The sequence below is a fragment of the Notamacropus eugenii genome, chromosome 6 (assembly GCF_028372415.1).
Source record: "Notamacropus eugenii isolate mMacEug1 chromosome 6, mMacEug1.pri_v2, whole genome shotgun sequence".
NCBI lineage: Eukaryota > Metazoa > Chordata > Mammalia > Diprotodontia > Macropodidae > Notamacropus > Notamacropus eugenii.
The window spans coordinates 149,567,050-149,583,645 of NC_092877.1; the positions used below are offsets into that span (position 1 = coordinate 149,567,050).

Sequence of the window (16,596 nt, forward strand, 5' to 3'; positions counted from 1 at the left end):
AACCCTGGTCCTCTTACCATGGCAGGTGGGGATCCCACTCTGGTTGAAACACACAAAAAAAGTACAAAACCTTATGTGAAGATGATTCTACTCATCATTGGTACGTGGAATGTGCTCACGCTTATGGCTAATAAGAAATCCAAGAGACCTGAAAGATGAATAGTTCTTGTTGTGAGAGAACTCAGCAGGTATCGCATCCAAATAGCCCTGAACAAAACAAGGTTGGCAAATGAAGGGCAACTTACTGAAGTTGGAGCAGATGTGTTTTTCTGGAATTGCCGCAGTGATGGAGAGCATCTTGAGGCTGGCGTAGGCTTTGCAATCAGAACTAATCTTGTCAATATTTATTTAAATAGGTGATGAAGAAGTAGGGTTATTTGTCATTTTATTATGACAGGGTAAACCATATACCTGAGATTCTTAACCTGGGAACTTGTTTTTTATTTTTTAAAAATATATATTTTATATATATATATATATATATATACACACAAATGTATTTTAAATGTATTATTTGTTTTGTTAAATATTTCCCAATAATATGAAATTTTTTAAACATTTGTTTTTTAAAATTTTCTCTCCTTTCTTCTGGCCCTTCCCCTCACCCCTTGAGAAGGCAAGAGTATGATACATGGGAAGTCATACAAAACATATTTCCATATTAGCCATGTTGCAAAAGAAAAACACACACATAAACAAAAAATAAAGTGAAAAAAACATGCTTTCATCTTGGAGATAGATACCATTTTTCATCATGGGTCCTTTGGAATTGTCTTGGATCATTATTTTGATCAGAGTAGCTAAGTCTTTCACAGTTGATGACAAATGTATTGTAATATAATTGGTTTCCCATGTAAACTTATGTGTTTTATTTTATGCTCTTAGAAACATGATTATGACCATATGAAAAGGAGTCCCTAATCCATGATGGCCAAAGGGTGCAGGAAACTAAAATGGATAAGACCCCTGTCTGGCAAAGTCATGAAATAGATATAGAACTGGGAGGGGCTTTAGAGATCATCGTTACTAAACCCTTCATTTTATAAATAGGAAAACCAAGCTTGGAAGAGGTTAAGTGACACACAGTTAATAAATGGCTGAGGGAAGATTTGAACTTAAGTATCCTTTATGCCTTGTAACTTTGGGGAGGAGGAGGAAGTAGTTCTGACCGGCAGCAGTTAAAAGAAGTGATAGCTTCTTGTCTGCTCTCTCTTTCTTTCAACCCCCTAGGTACCATCCCCTAATGGTAAAACTTCCAGTGAGGGGAGGGGCTGGCATTTCTCCACCCCAGCTTCAGGACTTCATGACAACCATGCCCATGTGGCAGCTGGTGCAAAGGGAATCTACTCAACAAGCTTGTGCCTGCATCCCCGTCGGCTTTTCCTTCTTTCGTGTTCATTCTTTCCTGATCTTAGGTGAATGACTGCGTCTCCTGAGATGTATGTGTATGCATTTGGAGGCGACTTTCTGAATTTGAGAGGATCAGAAATCCTGGGTCCGTTGAGTAAGACGGAGCGGTATTGAGGGGAGTTGCTTTGTTGGAGAGGGTAACCACAGGCAGACAGAGGCTGGGCCTCTTCCCCGGCAGACCTAGAGCAAGAGTAGTTCAGACAGTGTCGAGCCGATTGGGACATGCCAGCAACAGCACTGCAAACCCCTTTAGGTTCTGATCCCTTGTTATCAGTCTCTATGTGTTCCAACAATAGTCTTAGATTAAGTTGCTGAGTGAGTCTTATTTTGGTTACTATTGTCAAATGTGTGCTAGTGGCTGTTCTTTTGTTTAGCATTCCTTGTTTGTATAACAGGGAATAACTTGTTCTCTTATGTTTGATTGATTCATTAACCTTCCTTTTGGAGAAACCCTAAATGTGAACTATCATCTAAGCCCTAAAGCAATTGTGTGTGTGTGCGTGTGCACATGCAAGGTTGGGGGCAGATGGTGGAGGGAGGGGACAAAGGAATACATACATTCTCCTGGTTCTCCTCACTTCACTCTGCACTGATTCATGTAAGTTTTCCTAGGTTTCTCTGAAACCTTTCTTCATCATTTCCTGTGGTACGATAACATTCCATTACAGGTACATTATCATATTTCTTCAGCCATTTCCCAGCTGAGGGCCCCTCCCGCCTTAGTGTCCAGGTCTTTGTCACTACAAAAAAAACTGCTATAAACATTTTTGTACTGTAGGATACTTTCCTCTTTCTTTGATCTCTTTGGAGACTAAACCTCATGATGTCATTGCTGGGTCAAAGGGCATGTGCAGTTTAGTGACTTTATTAGAGTATCCACCCCAAATATTCACACGGACTCTCTGTGTCCAACCTGTGGTAGAGCGTTCCGAGCTCGTATTGGTCTGATCCGTCACAGCTGGACACACTAAACCTTCACTTTATCAGTGATGTCGTTTTGGTCGTCTTGGAAAATGAAGGATAACAACCAACCAACATATAACATATGTGTGTGTTTGTATATATACAGATACACATATGTATAAAATAAACCACCTTATTTTCCAGTCATCCATCTTTCTGGTGATGTTTTTCTGCCATTTTAATCAGTAGAAACAACAATAACTACCTTACATCTGTGTAGCATTTTAAGTATTACCATGTACTTTCTTCATAACCCCACGGTTTAGTTAGACTGACTGTCACTGTTCCTATTTTAGAGATGAGTAAACGGAGACTCAGAGTAATTAAGTGACTTGTCTATGGTCACACAATCAGTGTCTGAGTCAGCTGAGATGTTGCCAGACTCCAAGTCCAGCACTCTTTGTAACATGTCGGCTTGCTTCTCCTGATCTTTGGAAGTACTGAAACAAGTAAATGCAGTGTTGGGAGTTTCCCCTTCCTTATTCTTCCAGATGGATGGATGCCTGTCTGAGGGCATTTGGGCCTGACGACTGGAAGAAGCCCAGCTTCCTTCCACCTTAGGCAGGGTTTGTGACTATTAAGAAGTAGTGACAGTCTTGGATGGTATCAGTCATTCTACCCAGTTGTTTAAGAGAACACATTGGGGAGCACTGAGAGGACTTTTCGGTTCCTGATGAGCGGGGGCATGTTTCCCTCCTAAGAGGGGGAGGATATTAAGATTTATAGTCATGTCTAACTCTGAAGCTGGTGACCATGTTACCTTGGAGAATGAGAACAATGGAGACCCTGCTCTTGGGGCAAGATTATACTTAGCTGGAGGCACCTTTTGAACTACAAGGAAAGCTATGTCTCCCACTGGACAAAATGAATTTATCTCACCAGGAGGATGGTTCCAGGAAGGATGCCAGGTGCATGACAGGGGAAAGGTAGAACCCTAATAGGAGGAAGGAGAACTGCAAAAGCATTCATGACATCAAAAAGGAGAGATCAATGCCTAGTGACATGTGGTGGGAGCAACGTGGAGCTGCCAATAGAGGTCAACATTTGTCCCCACTCTACCCGTGGTGGGTTGTAAAAAGTTGAGCACTACTTAGGGCATCCCAAATGAGCTGTGGGGTGACTACAAGACAGAGAACCTGGGTTTGGGAGGTAGTATGGACTAGAAATTTACAGAGATTTTTAAGAGTGAATTCCTTATTGGTGGTGAGTGGTAAAATGCTTAATTTGGAGTCAGATCCCTGTTTTGGCCTCTTTCTACCTTTGTGATCTTACACAAGTCATTTGAATTTTCTTGTCCCCAGATTCTTTTTCTTTAAAATGGGGGAGGGGAGGGTGCTGTAAGGCTGAGACTGGTAGAATGCTTAAGCTTGAGAGTTCTTGAGCTGTAATAGAGCTAATGTCAATTGGGTTACCACTATGGTGAGCCTGAGAAAAGGGGAGTTGTGGGGAACCAGGATACCTAAGGAGGGGTGCATCAGCCTAGGTTGGCAATGGAGCGTGTCAAAGTTTCTGTGCCAGTCAGCAGTGGGAAAGGGATCATAAGTGGCTGCTGCACTGTCAGCCTAGACAAGATAGAGAGACTGAGGAGCAAATGAAAAAATAAAACAAAATAGGGGTAGAATTAAATTAAGGGTTCTTGAGTGTCATGAACTCATTTGGCAGTCTGGTGAAGCCCATGGACACCTCAGAATTTTTTTATGAATGAAATAAAATAAGATTACAAAGGAAATCAATAATATTGAAATTTAGTTATCAAAATATTTTTTGAAAACACATTCATGGGCCCCAGGTTAAGAACTCCTAGACCAAATAATCTCTTAAAGTCCCATCCAGCTCTAAATCTTAGATCTTTAATCTTGAGAATTGTGAATTTACAAGGGGATTTGGTGTTAATACACCAGATTGTGATGTTTACAGATTTTCTCAGTGAGACCTAAGGGCCCAAGGAGTGAAAACATCCCCCAGAGTATACCCAAGGCCTTTCATGTTTTGGAAATCTGTACCACAAGAGTTATGTAAGGATTCCTTTTTATCATATCAATCCTCTGGGTAAAAGCCTTTGATGTCTCCTGATTTCCAAACATATCAAATCTCTGCCTGGCTGGCAAAGTCCTCCAGAATCTGGTCCCAACCTGCCCAGCTAATCTTATCTCCTACTCTGCCTCCACACAAGCTCCTCTATGCAATAAAATTAATCTCCTCAGCTTTCCCACAAACACACCTTCATATCTTTGGTCATATTGGGCACCCCTCCCTTCCACTTATCTAAGTCCTACACATTCTTCAGGGGCTGGCTCTAGTCCCAACTTTTCCATGAGATGACTTCTGGAATTTACATTATTTATTGTCTGTACTACACACTCTAACATTCAATTATAACACTAAAATTCAGGTATGGGTTATTGTGGTTTTGTCTTATTGGCCTTGTTTCTTCGCATCGAGTCATGTTGGGCTATTAGCTAATTCCTAATTTCAGCGTTCCATTTTCTGTCCCCAGGTCTTTTCACCTATAGTCCCTTGTGTCCTCTTTTTAAAATACATTTTTTTGGAGGGGGGTGGGCAAGGTGACTTGCCCAAGGTCACACAGCTAGTAAGTGTTAAGTGTCAAATATCTTAGGGCAGATTTGAACTCAGGTCCTTCTGTCTCCAGGCCAGTGCTCTATTCATTGCACCACCTAGCTCCCCACCCTACCCCATCTCTTTAAGACATCTTATCCTTTTGCCTCTTAGAATCACTAATTTCCTTCAAGACTCAGTTCAGGTGCTACCTCATCAGAGACGTTATCCCTCTTCTCTCACATTTTTCATGAACTCTCTTTTCTCAGATTCTGTTATATAATATTCTGTTAGTATACATGTCATATAATATTCTGTTAGTATACATGTCATATATATATATATTTCTTCACACTTGCACACATAAATATTATATCCAGCAGAATGAAAGTTCCTTAAGGACAAGAACTGGCTTTGGTTTTTGTCTTTGTATCCAGAGTTATCCTGATTTTGCTACTGGACCCAGATGGCTGTGGAGGAAAGAGTAAAACTGGTGACTTTGCATAGCCCTGCCTCACTTAAATCCAATTCCCTTGCAAGACATGACATCACTTTCCTGATGTCGTGGTGTCAAGGACAAGCAGCAGTCTGTGAGTAGTAGCAGCTGCCCCACTGGGGACCAGACTGGCCAGTTCCAGTTGGGCAACGCGATTCCCTTCCTTCCTTCCTTCCTTCCTTCCTTCCTTCCTTCCTTCCTTCCTTCCTTCCTTCCTTCCTTTTCTCCCTCTTTTTTCTCTTCTCTCTCTCTTCCTCTCTGCTCTCCTTTTGTTCACATAGGGAATCATACCCTTACTGTGGGTATTCTGCCCAAAGGAATATACATTTTGATCTGAAACCTGGCAAGATATCTTGGGGTTTAGAGGCTAGATTTCTTTTTTAAGAACCATGCCTTAAACCTATATTATTCTGGCTCTCATTGATTGGCAAACAATAGGTTCTAGCCCAAGCCTCACTTGGTCATGTTATTGTTTGGGTTCTGATAGTTCTGAGTGAGTATAAATAGCAGGTGTTTCTGTTTTGGCCAGAAACCCTGGGGCTCTTCCCCTCTCAGATTGATTTTTTTTTTTTTTGACTAAGTAAAAGAGGCCATTCTCTGCCTCATTTCTTACCTAGCTTTAGTCACTGAATGGGTGTTGCCTCAGACAAACTAAGACCTGGGAAAAACCTTAGCTTAAAAAAGTGGTCTCCCACTGCATCCTGAACCATCTCCAGTTGTCCTGATCTATATCTTGCCATTGGACACAGATGGCTGTGCAGAACCTCATAAGGCTGGTGACTGCACAGACCTGCCTCACGTAAATCCAATTTATTTGTAAGTGATGACATCGTCTTCCTGATGTGGTCTTGTCAAGAAGAAAATGCAAACAATAAACAACAATAGCTTTGTTTGATGTCCATACATACATATGTATATACACATATGTATATATGCACATATATTATATATCATATATAATATGTATATATGTGTATATGTGTATGTATATATATGTATATATGTATTTTTGTAAGTTTGATTTTTTTGGAATTCCCACTAAGTGCATGAGAGCCATGGCTTACATATAGTATTTTTGTCATCCCCATAGCTCCAACCAATGCTGGGCACATGGGAGGTACCCAGCATATCTTTGTTTTGATTGGTCCAGTGATTTGGGCTGTATAAAGGAGTTTGAGGTTAACATGGTAACATAAAAGTTTTGAATGATTACTAATTTCAATAATATTCTCCTTAATAAGTTCTTCCCCTTCTTTCTGTCTTAAGAATCATCTAAAATAATGTTTTTGCTCAGGAAGAGGATAATTCCATAAGAGAAAAATAGGTATGGAGGAACAAATGCAATGGAAAAAGTAATGGAGAAGTATTCTCAAATTACTTAGTAACTACATAAGGGAGGAAAGCAAGGGGGAACATGTGATAAATGACGTGCAGTACTGTTAGTGCCTCAAACTTTCCAGTTAGGTAACGGAGAACTCAATATAGTTCAAAGATATTGGAGTTTTTGAAACTTGACCATCACAAGGGTTTTCATATTCGGTGGTTTCTGATTCATAATCTGTGTCTCAGTTATCAGGTGTGGACCTTTTGATCTAATCCCATCAACATTTATTCAACACCCCCTTTATGTGAGGCATTCTTTTGTGTAGGCCTTGGTAGACCATGGTTCAATGCCTGTTTCTTTCCAAGATCCTAGCATATCCATGTCAGAAAGCAACTTATTGATAAGAACTTAGTTCTCTGAATTATATACCTTGAAAAGACATTTGGTCATTTCTGGACACCTTTGGAAATGGCACAAACCTATCTTTTACATTATACTTGTAGGCCTTCAATTGTTGAAGCAGATACTGACTTCAGACCTACAGGCTCAAAGTGTAATTTGTATGAACATTTATATCGATATACTAAATTAAACACTTTAAGGATCCCACAGTATACAAGGAGGCAAGTTTATTTTTAGTTAATTTTCATTGTTATTATTCTTAAGGTTCAGTTCAACAATCCAGGAAGCATTTATAAAACATCTAGTGTGTGCTGAGAAGCAGCCCTGGTGTAGTGGAGAGAAGTTGGCATCAAATTCAAAAAGATCTATGTTCCAGTCACACCTCTGACACCTACTGACTGTTTGACTGGCCAACCTCTTAAACCTCTATAGAACGCTAAGATTATAAAAGGCATTGAGGGTACCCACTTGAATTAGTAGGTGAATTTCTTCACTTGGGAGCATGCCCTGGAAATAACAAAGACAAAAAAGAAGCTGGCCCTACCCTCAGGGGGTCTTAAATTGAACTGAAAGGGAGGGAGGGATAATATGTTCACAGAGAAGTAACTATATAATATGGACAAATTCAATGCAAGGGATTTTTTGGGGGTGGGGGGAAATCAGTAAAGACATCTTGTAGGAGGTGGCCTCTGTGCTGAGATCTGAAGGGAGCCAGTGGTTCCAAGAGGTAGAAATGAGGATGGAGAGCAGTTAGGTCCAGGAAGCCATTTGGCAAGGACATGCAGACAAGGAGTTGAAACGTGCAGGATAGGAAATAGCATGAAGGCTATCATTTTAAGAACATTTTTCTGCCCCAAAGCAGAATCCCAGTTCACTTTCACATAGTAGACCTTTAATAAAGATTTAAACAAATTGAACTCCCTGATGCCCTTTAATCATTACTGTCGATCATATCCATAGGCCTGAACTCAAGAAGGACCTGTGATGTCCTTGGTGGGGAATTCCCTCTATCTGAGGTCTCAGAGATGTTGTCAAGTGGCTTTGCCAGGTGGAGGGTGCTAGTGGACAGGTGTAGCAGGAATGGAACCCAGGTGTTTATGACTAACACATATGCCACCTCTCACTGAGGATGAACTTTATGTCAGGGGAATGGACCAGTGCTATAGACACATGAAAAAAAAGGAAGCTGGAATTTGGTGTAATTATAATAAGAAGGAAGGAAACAATCCTCATTTGAGTGCCTACTATGTGCCAGGCACCATGCCAAGCAATTTACAAATATTATCTCACTTTAGCTTCATAGCATTCTGGGGAGGTAGCTAGTATTATTATTTGAGGAAATTGAGGCAAGCAGAGGTTAAATCCTTAATGCCCAGTGTTGTATAGACAGTAAATGTCTGAGGTCAGATTTCAACTTAGGTCTTACAGACTCCAGGCTTCATGCTTTAACCATTGTGTCACTTGTCTGCCTTACCTACTATAACCAGAGGCAATAACCAATCTTGATTCAGAAAAAGGATGAGGAAAAACATCTCTTCCCTCTTCTTGGAGAGGTGGAAGACTGTGGATGTGGAATGCTGTCAGACAAGGTCACAGTGTTGGTTTCCCTTGCCTGTTGTTTGGGTTTTTTCTTTGTTATGAGGGAAGGGATAATTAGGAGTGGGAGTGGGGGAGGGTCTCTCTGGAAATGAACTTTGATGTAACTTTGATAGTTTTTGGAAAAGGTATTAGCAAAGCTTTTTTAAAAAAAGTTTGAGAAACTATGGAGAAATGGAAATGTCTCTGAGACAGATAAAGGTATGGGAGGAAATCAAGATCCTATACCAAACTCTTCTCTTTACGGCTCCTTTTACATCATGTACAGATGATCTTAAGAGTCTTTCTTAGTCTGGATTTATATGCTCCTCCACTATGGTTAAACGATCTTTTCTCCATCTCTCTGAGGCTGCAGATGATTTGGGCTTGAGCCTGGGACCCTCCAGAGGATTGGCCCTGAGAATCTCAGGGTCCAGCATCTGTTAGGACTCTAGAGAAGACATGAACATGCACATCAGTAGTGTCCTTTCTATACCCAAAGGGCTCTAGAGACTCTGGATGTTTTGCATATTCGTGTGTAATTAGCATATCCAAGAAGCTGTTTTGCCTCCCAAATATACTAATTATACAGATTGTGGGGAGGGGGGTGGGTCCTGGAAGACCATCCCAAAGCATGAACAGGTCACATAATGAGAATTGCTGGTCTGCAGGATAGTTGAAAGACAGCACTGTGATGGTAAGCCAGTAGCATCATCTTTGCATGTGAAGGACAGTGACTCGGGGATACATATATTCAAGCCAGATAAAGACCCCTGCCACTAGAGGGTGAGAGAATCCTGTGCATAGGAGCCTATGTACTTAGTTCTACTCAGAGATGGAAACCTCTCAGGTCAGTGCTCCTTCCAACCAATCATGACTCTTGTAGAATTCCACAGCACTTCTGATGACTGTTGGGAGTATAATCTACCTGGCCTTTTCTTTCCTTCCTATAAATAATCCCTTGGCCTCCTTCTGTTGGGTCTGGTATTTGGGAGCACGTTGTTTTCCCAGTATGGGAATGTTTTCCTCTCCCTCCTGTTTGTCCTTAGCAAGTCAGGTGCTTTCAGACCTCCTCCAGTAGGAATAGTTTGCTAGCTCTCTCCCGCCAGCCAAATCCATCCGTGGACTGTCAGAACTTTCACTGACAGACAGCTCTAGCTGAGACTTCTATTTTGGTCCTGCCAAAAAAAGGTGACTTCTGTCATTGTGGAGATGCAGAATTTTTTATTGTAGGGAACACAAACCATGTAGAAGACTTTTGTTTCAGATGAAAACAAGCTTTTCTAGGAGAGGGCATAGTTCTATATTTTATATACCTAATATATATGTTACAAATAATTTTAGAGCTAGTAGAGGAAAAAAAGACAGCATGGCAAAATGGAGAGTGTCTTAGATTCAGGAAGAAATAGGTTCAAATTTCACTTCTGACATTTATGAGTTGTGTGACTAAGCAAGGCATGTAACCTCTGGCCCTGGGCAACGCCTTGTGGAGCCATTGATGGTTGTATTGGTGGAGGGAGTTTGCATACCAGGAGTTCCCTGTGCTGATGAAATCAGAGATGATGAAATCATCATTTTGAGCTTTTGTCAAGGAAGAATTTTTGAGGTATCCCTTAAAAGTAGCTAATATCGACTAGGAAGTATGCTTTTAATAGCAGCCATGGGTTAACCATCATTCTTCATTCACCTGCCAATTAGAATTCTGATATCCAGCTGCCTGTGGGAGTCAGTGAATTCTAAACTGACATCCACTTACCCCAAATTAATAGCACCTTTAGCTAGATAAACCTGGTTGGCAATAAAGGACTACTTTCTCTTTTTGTTTGCAGTACCAGAGTTTGGGTGCATAAGGAGAAAACTAATTTTATGGTTTTTCTAAGTAGCCTGAATAGACACAGTGGGTAGGGTGCTGGGCCTAGAGTCAGGAAAATCTGAATTCAAATCTGGCCTCAGACACTTACTAGCTGTGTGACCCTGGGTAAGTCACTTAAACCCATTTGACTCAGTTTCCTTCTCAGTATCTTTGCCAAGAAAACTCAAAAATAGAGTCACAAAGATTTGGATATGACTGAAAGTGACTAAACAACAACTCTATGTTTAACTCCTGACTACACTGTAAGCTCCATGAGGACAGAGACTTTCTTATTTAAACTTTCGCCGCTCCCCAACATCTAGCATGATGCCATTCAGCCAACACATCAAGCCTAGCATGTTTATCAAGTTGAATTGAAATGACATGATTTTGTTGGAGCTACATAAACACTGTTGAGCTTCTTTAAAAACAGAAACAAATTAAAACCGAAAGTTTAAAACATAGCAAGTTTGGCTTTCTCTAACCTGGTCATTCATATTCATTCATTTATTCAACAATCATTTATTAAGCTCCTTGAGATAGGACTAATATCTATCAGCATTTCCCTCTCCCTCCTGTGCAGTGGTTCTAGAATCCCATTGGCCACTGTTTTGCTGACTTAGTCTCACTCTCCTTCCCCCACCACAACCTGGGGTAGGTCCAGGCTCTTCTTATCTCTTTGAAACAAGGATTAACTTTCCCTAATAGGAGACAAGGTTGTTCCCTAGGACCTGATTGCCCCATCTTCCCTTCCCTGGTCAAAAAGGACATAAAAAGTTCCAATCATGTAGAGTCTGTGAGTTGTAAAGCTCACCATGTCCATATCTTGTCCTGATAACCAGATTCATTTCCATATGGAGGTGAGGGAGGCTGAGGCCAGTGCCATTGTGTACTCCTCACATATCCTTGATGTGTTGGGGCAAAGTAAACCTCTTTTTGTTAACTGAGCTCCTCATTTCATTCTAACATCTAACCTGGTCTAAGAACTAAGTGCTGGTACTGCATCTTCCTCTAACATATATGCTGTGTCCAAAGCATTGTTAGGGATATAAAAGTATGTAACATTAGCTTCCTGTTCTCAAGAGCATGCAGTGAGACAAGGAAGCTTATAGTCTTATTGGGTATACACTGGTAAATATAATACAATTTGACCATAATAAGTGTATAAGAAGTACATAACAAGTATGAAGTGTTCTGAGATCAAATTAGAACTCCATTTCTAGCTGGAAAAATCAGAGAAAATTTCATGAAGGCAGTAGTGTGGCTTTGATGAGGCCATCAACATATATATCCTATGAGTGTGACCTAAAAGCATATGTGACATATCTTTGAGGCTTCAAATGGGTAATTTGGTAAGGTAGTTCTAGCCTTTGCTCAAACAAGTTTTTTTTTTTTTTTTTTTAATTAAATTTATTTATTTAACTTTTAACATTCATTTTCACAAAATTTTGGGTTACAAATTTTCTCCCCTTTTATCCCCTCCCCCCCCAAACACCAAGCATTCTAATTGCCCCTATGACCAATCTGCTCTCTCTTCTATCATCCCTCTCTGCCCTTGTCTCCATCTTCTCTTTTGTCCTGTAGGGGCAGATAGCTTTCTATACCCCTTTACCTGTTTTTCTTATTTCCTAGTGGCAAGAACATTACTCGACAGTTGATCCTAACACTTTGAGTTCCACCTTCTTTACCTCCCTCCCTCTCCACCCCTTCCCTTTGGAAGGCAAGCAATTCAATATAGGCCAAATCTGTGTAGTTTTGCAAATGACTTCCATAATAGTTGTGCTGTATAGGACTAACTATATTTCCCTCCAACCTATCCTGTCCCCCATTACTTCTATTCTCTTTTGATCCTATCCCTCCCCATGAGTGTCGACCTCGAATTGCACTCTCCTCCTCATGCCCTCCCTTCTATCATCCCCCCCACTCTGCTTGTCCCCTTATCCCCCACTTTCCTGTATTGTGAGATAGGTTTTCCTACCAAAATGAGTGTGCACTTTATTCTTTTCTTTAGTGGAATGTAATGAGAGTAGACTTCATGTTTTTCTCTCACCTCCCCTCTTTATCCCTCCACTAATGAGTCTTTTGATTGCCTCTTTTATGAGAGATAATTTGCCCCATTCAATTTCTCCCTTTCTCTTCCCAATATATTTCTCTCTCACTGCTTGATTTCATTTTGTTTTAAAGATATGATCCCATCCTATTCCATTCACTCTGTGCACTCTGTCTCTGTGTATGTGAGCGTGTGTGCATGTGTAATCCCACCCAGTACCCAGATACTGAAATGTTTCAAGAGTTACAAATATTGTCTTTCCATGTAGGAATGTAAACAGTTCAGCTTTAGTAAGTCCCTTATGACTTCACTTTGCTGTTCACCTTTTCATGGTTCTCTTCATTCTTGTGTTTGAAAGTCAAATTTTCTTTTCAGCTCTGGTCTTTTCATCAAGAATACTTGAAAATCCTCTATTTCATTGAAAGACCAATTTTTCCCCTGAAGTATTATACTCAGTTTTGCTGGGTAGGTGATTCTTGGTTTTAGTCCTAGTTCCTTTGACTTCTGGAATATACTGTTCCATGCCCTTCGATCCCTTAATGTAGAGGCTGCTAGATCTTGTGTTATCCTGATTGTATTTCCACAATACTTGAATTGTTTCTTTCTAGCTGCCTGCAGTATTTTCTCCTTGACCTGGGAACTCTGGAATTTGGTCACAATGTTCCTAGGAGTTTCTCTTTTTGGATCTCTTTCAGGCGGTGTTCTGTGGATTCCTTGGATATTTATTTTGCCCTCTGGTTCTAGAATCTCAGGGCAGTTTTCCTTGATAATTTCATGAAAGATGATGTCTAGGCTCTTCTTTTGATCATGGCTTTCAGGTAGTCCCATAATTTTTAAATTGTCTCTCCTGGATCTGTTTTCCAGGTCTGTTGTTTTTCCAATGAGATATTTCACATTATTTTCCATTTTTCCATTCTTCTCTCTTTGTTCTGTGATTTCTTGGTTTTGCATAAAGTCATTAGCCTCCATCTGTGCCATTCTAATTTTGAAAGAACTATTTTCTTCAGTGAGCTTTTGAATCTCCTTTTCCATTTGGCTAATTCTGCTTTTGAAAGCATTCTTCTCCTCATTGGCTTTTTGAACCTCTTTTGCCAATTGAGTTAGGCTAGTTTTCAAGGTGTTAATTTCTTCAACATTTTTTTGGGTCTCCCTTAGCAGGGAGCTGATCTGCTGTTCATGCTTTGACTTCATGTCTCTCATTTCTCTTCCCAGCTTTTCCTCCACCTCTCTAACTTGATTTTCAAAATTCTTTTTGAGCTCTTCCATGGCCTGAGCCCATTGGGTGGGCTGGGACACAGAAGCCTTGATTTCTGTGTCTTTGCCTGATGGTAAACATTGTTCTTCCTCATCAGAAAGGAAGGGAGGAAATGCCTGTTCGCCAAGAAAGTAACCTTCTATAGTCTTATTTCTTTTCCCTTTTCTGGGCATTTTCCCAGCCAGTGACTTGACCTCTGAATATTTTCCTCACACCCACCTCACCTCCTGATCCTCCCAGCCCGTGTTTGTGGTCTGAGATTCAAATGCTGCTTCCAACCTCAGGGCTTTTGGCGGGGGCAGGGCTGCTATTCAGTATGAGATTATGATCTGGTGCTGAGATCGGGGCAGGGCCACCTCTCAGGCTCAGTTCCCTCAGGGGGTTTATGTGCCGACCTTCCGCAATGGATTCAAGCTCCCGCCCGCTTGGGGAGCCCCTGTCTGCAGCCGCCTCTCAGCTTCTACCTCCCGGGGGGGGGCCTGAATTATGGGGGCACCCCACTCCCCTCTCGACCCGCCAAAGAGACTCTCTCACCCACCCCTGTCACCTGTGGGTGGAGGGACTTGTGCGACCGCTGGAGATCCCGTCCCTGAAGCCTGCTCGGATCTGTTTCTCTCGGTGCCGCAGCCGTGGCCGCAGCAGGTCTGGGCTGGGCTTTGTGTCTGCAGCGCGACGGACCTTTTGCGAGAGGTTTGCAGATCCCTCTGTGGGTGGAGGGACCCGCGTGGCCGCTGGAGATCCTGTCTGTGAAGCCTGCTCGGATCTTTTCCTCTCGGTGCCGCGGCCGCGGCAGGGCTGCACTCAGCTCCCAGTCCCGGCGCCCAGTCCGCGGCGCGAAGGACCCCCCGCGAGAGGTTTGCAGGTCTCTCTGGAACAGAAATCTCCCTCGCTCCAATGTTCCGTGGCCTCTGGGTGCGGAATTCGCCGTGAGTTACTTCCCTGTAGCCATTCTATGGGTTGTGGGTTCAGAGCTATGTGTATGTGCGTCTTTCTACTCCGCCATCTTGGCTCCGCCCCCTGCTCAAACAAGTTTTGCCTGTGTGGAAGTTAAAAAGGATTATTAAAAGGCTGCAGAATGTAGTGAATGGATTATCAGTTTAGAACTGAAGAGACTTGGATTCTAGACCTAGCTTTTTTGTTGTCATTCAGTTGTGTCCAACTCTTCATGGCTCCATTTTGTTTTGTTTTGTCTTTTTTTGGCAAAGATACCAGAGTGGTGTGCCAATCTCTAGCTCATTTTTACTGAGCACTTCCTGAGGCAGACAGAGTCAAGTGACTTGTCCAGGGTCACACAGCTAGTAAGTGAATGAGTCTAGATTTCAATTCGGGTCATCCTGACTCCAGGTCTGGTGCTTCCACCACCTCGCTGCTGAGACCTTCAGTAAATCACTTTGGGTCTCTATGTCCTAGTTTCCTCATCTGTATAACAGAGGGTTGGACCAGAGTTACGCTAAGGTTCCTTTTATTTTTATTGTCTAAGTTTTTCTGAATCTACTTAGTAGTCTACACCTTAATAAAAAACAAAATGAGTCTGAACACATCAACAAGCATTTATTAAATACATATTGGGTGCCAGTCACTGGAGAATACAAATTAAAAACAAAAACCTCCTTCCCTGTCGTAAGGAGCTTACATTCTGGAAAAGAGGCTGGTAGCTGCTAGGATGATCAGGAAAGCCTGCATGTGGAAGATTGTATTTGAGCTGAGACTTGAAACTAAAGGTTTTAAAAGGCAGAGGCAAAGAGAGACAGCATTTCAGCCATGAGGGACACTCAATACAAAAACGTGCTGGGGGGAGGCAGAGTGCTAAGTAAGGAACAGCAAAGTAGGCTGGTATGACTGAATTGCAGAACGCGTAATGGGGGATAATGTGTAAGATGGGGTAAAAGTGTGAAGAAATGCTGTACAGAGCAGTTTTTATTTGATCCTAGAGATAGTAGGGAGCCACTGGAGTTTATTGAATGGGGGTGGTGTTACCTGCTTAGACTTGAGCTTTGGGAAAATCACTTTAGTAGATGTGCGGAGGATACATTAGGGTGGGGAGAGGCTAGAGAACAGCTTGGAGTCTACGGGAGCAGTCCAGGCAAAAGTCGGTGAGAGCATAGTGTGAATGAGAGCACGGTTGTGGTTTCCTGATGTTTAGTGACCATAGACAGCAGATCTAACCTCAGTCATCTGTCTCACGTGTGCATGTCATTACTCACTAAGAGGATGAGGCAGGGGAATGCAGGTGTGTGTGTGTGTGTGTGTGTGTGTGTGTGTGTGTGTGTGTGCGCGCGCGCGCACAGGAATTTATCACCACATTGGGAAAATAGACTCCAAAGGACATGTGCTTTTAGTAGAAGGTCAGTAGCATCTTTTCCATGCATAAGGACTAGAGTGTTTAGTTTAGAACAAAAAGGTGCCCTGTTATTGATACTGCAAGTCCAGATCATATCTGGAAAAAGCCATTTTTAGGGCCAGTCAGTAGTATTAGAAATACTTCTTACTCCAGTACTCCTAAGAACCCATGGTTCCACTGGTTTGGATATACCCCCACTGACATAGGTCCCAACTGTACCCCAACTTGGCATGTGGTCTTTGAGAGTCACTATGATCAACAAAATTATCTACCAATCTGACAATGAGCCTCTCCAAACTGAGCTGGTCTGACCCTTGGAAAGTAGATATGTGGTCCTTCAGCAGGTCCATTGGAAATAGTGTTGGGAAGTGT

The 16,596-nt window shown here is 41.8% G+C and overlaps 1 long non-coding RNA gene across 1 annotated transcript in view; it reads left to right on the forward strand.

Annotated features, from left to right (window-relative positions):
- The window catches only part of LOC140511946 (uncharacterized), a 168,842-nt gene that overhangs the window by 1,897 nt on the left and 150,349 nt on the right, over positions 1–16,596 (forward strand). The window lies entirely within an intron of this gene.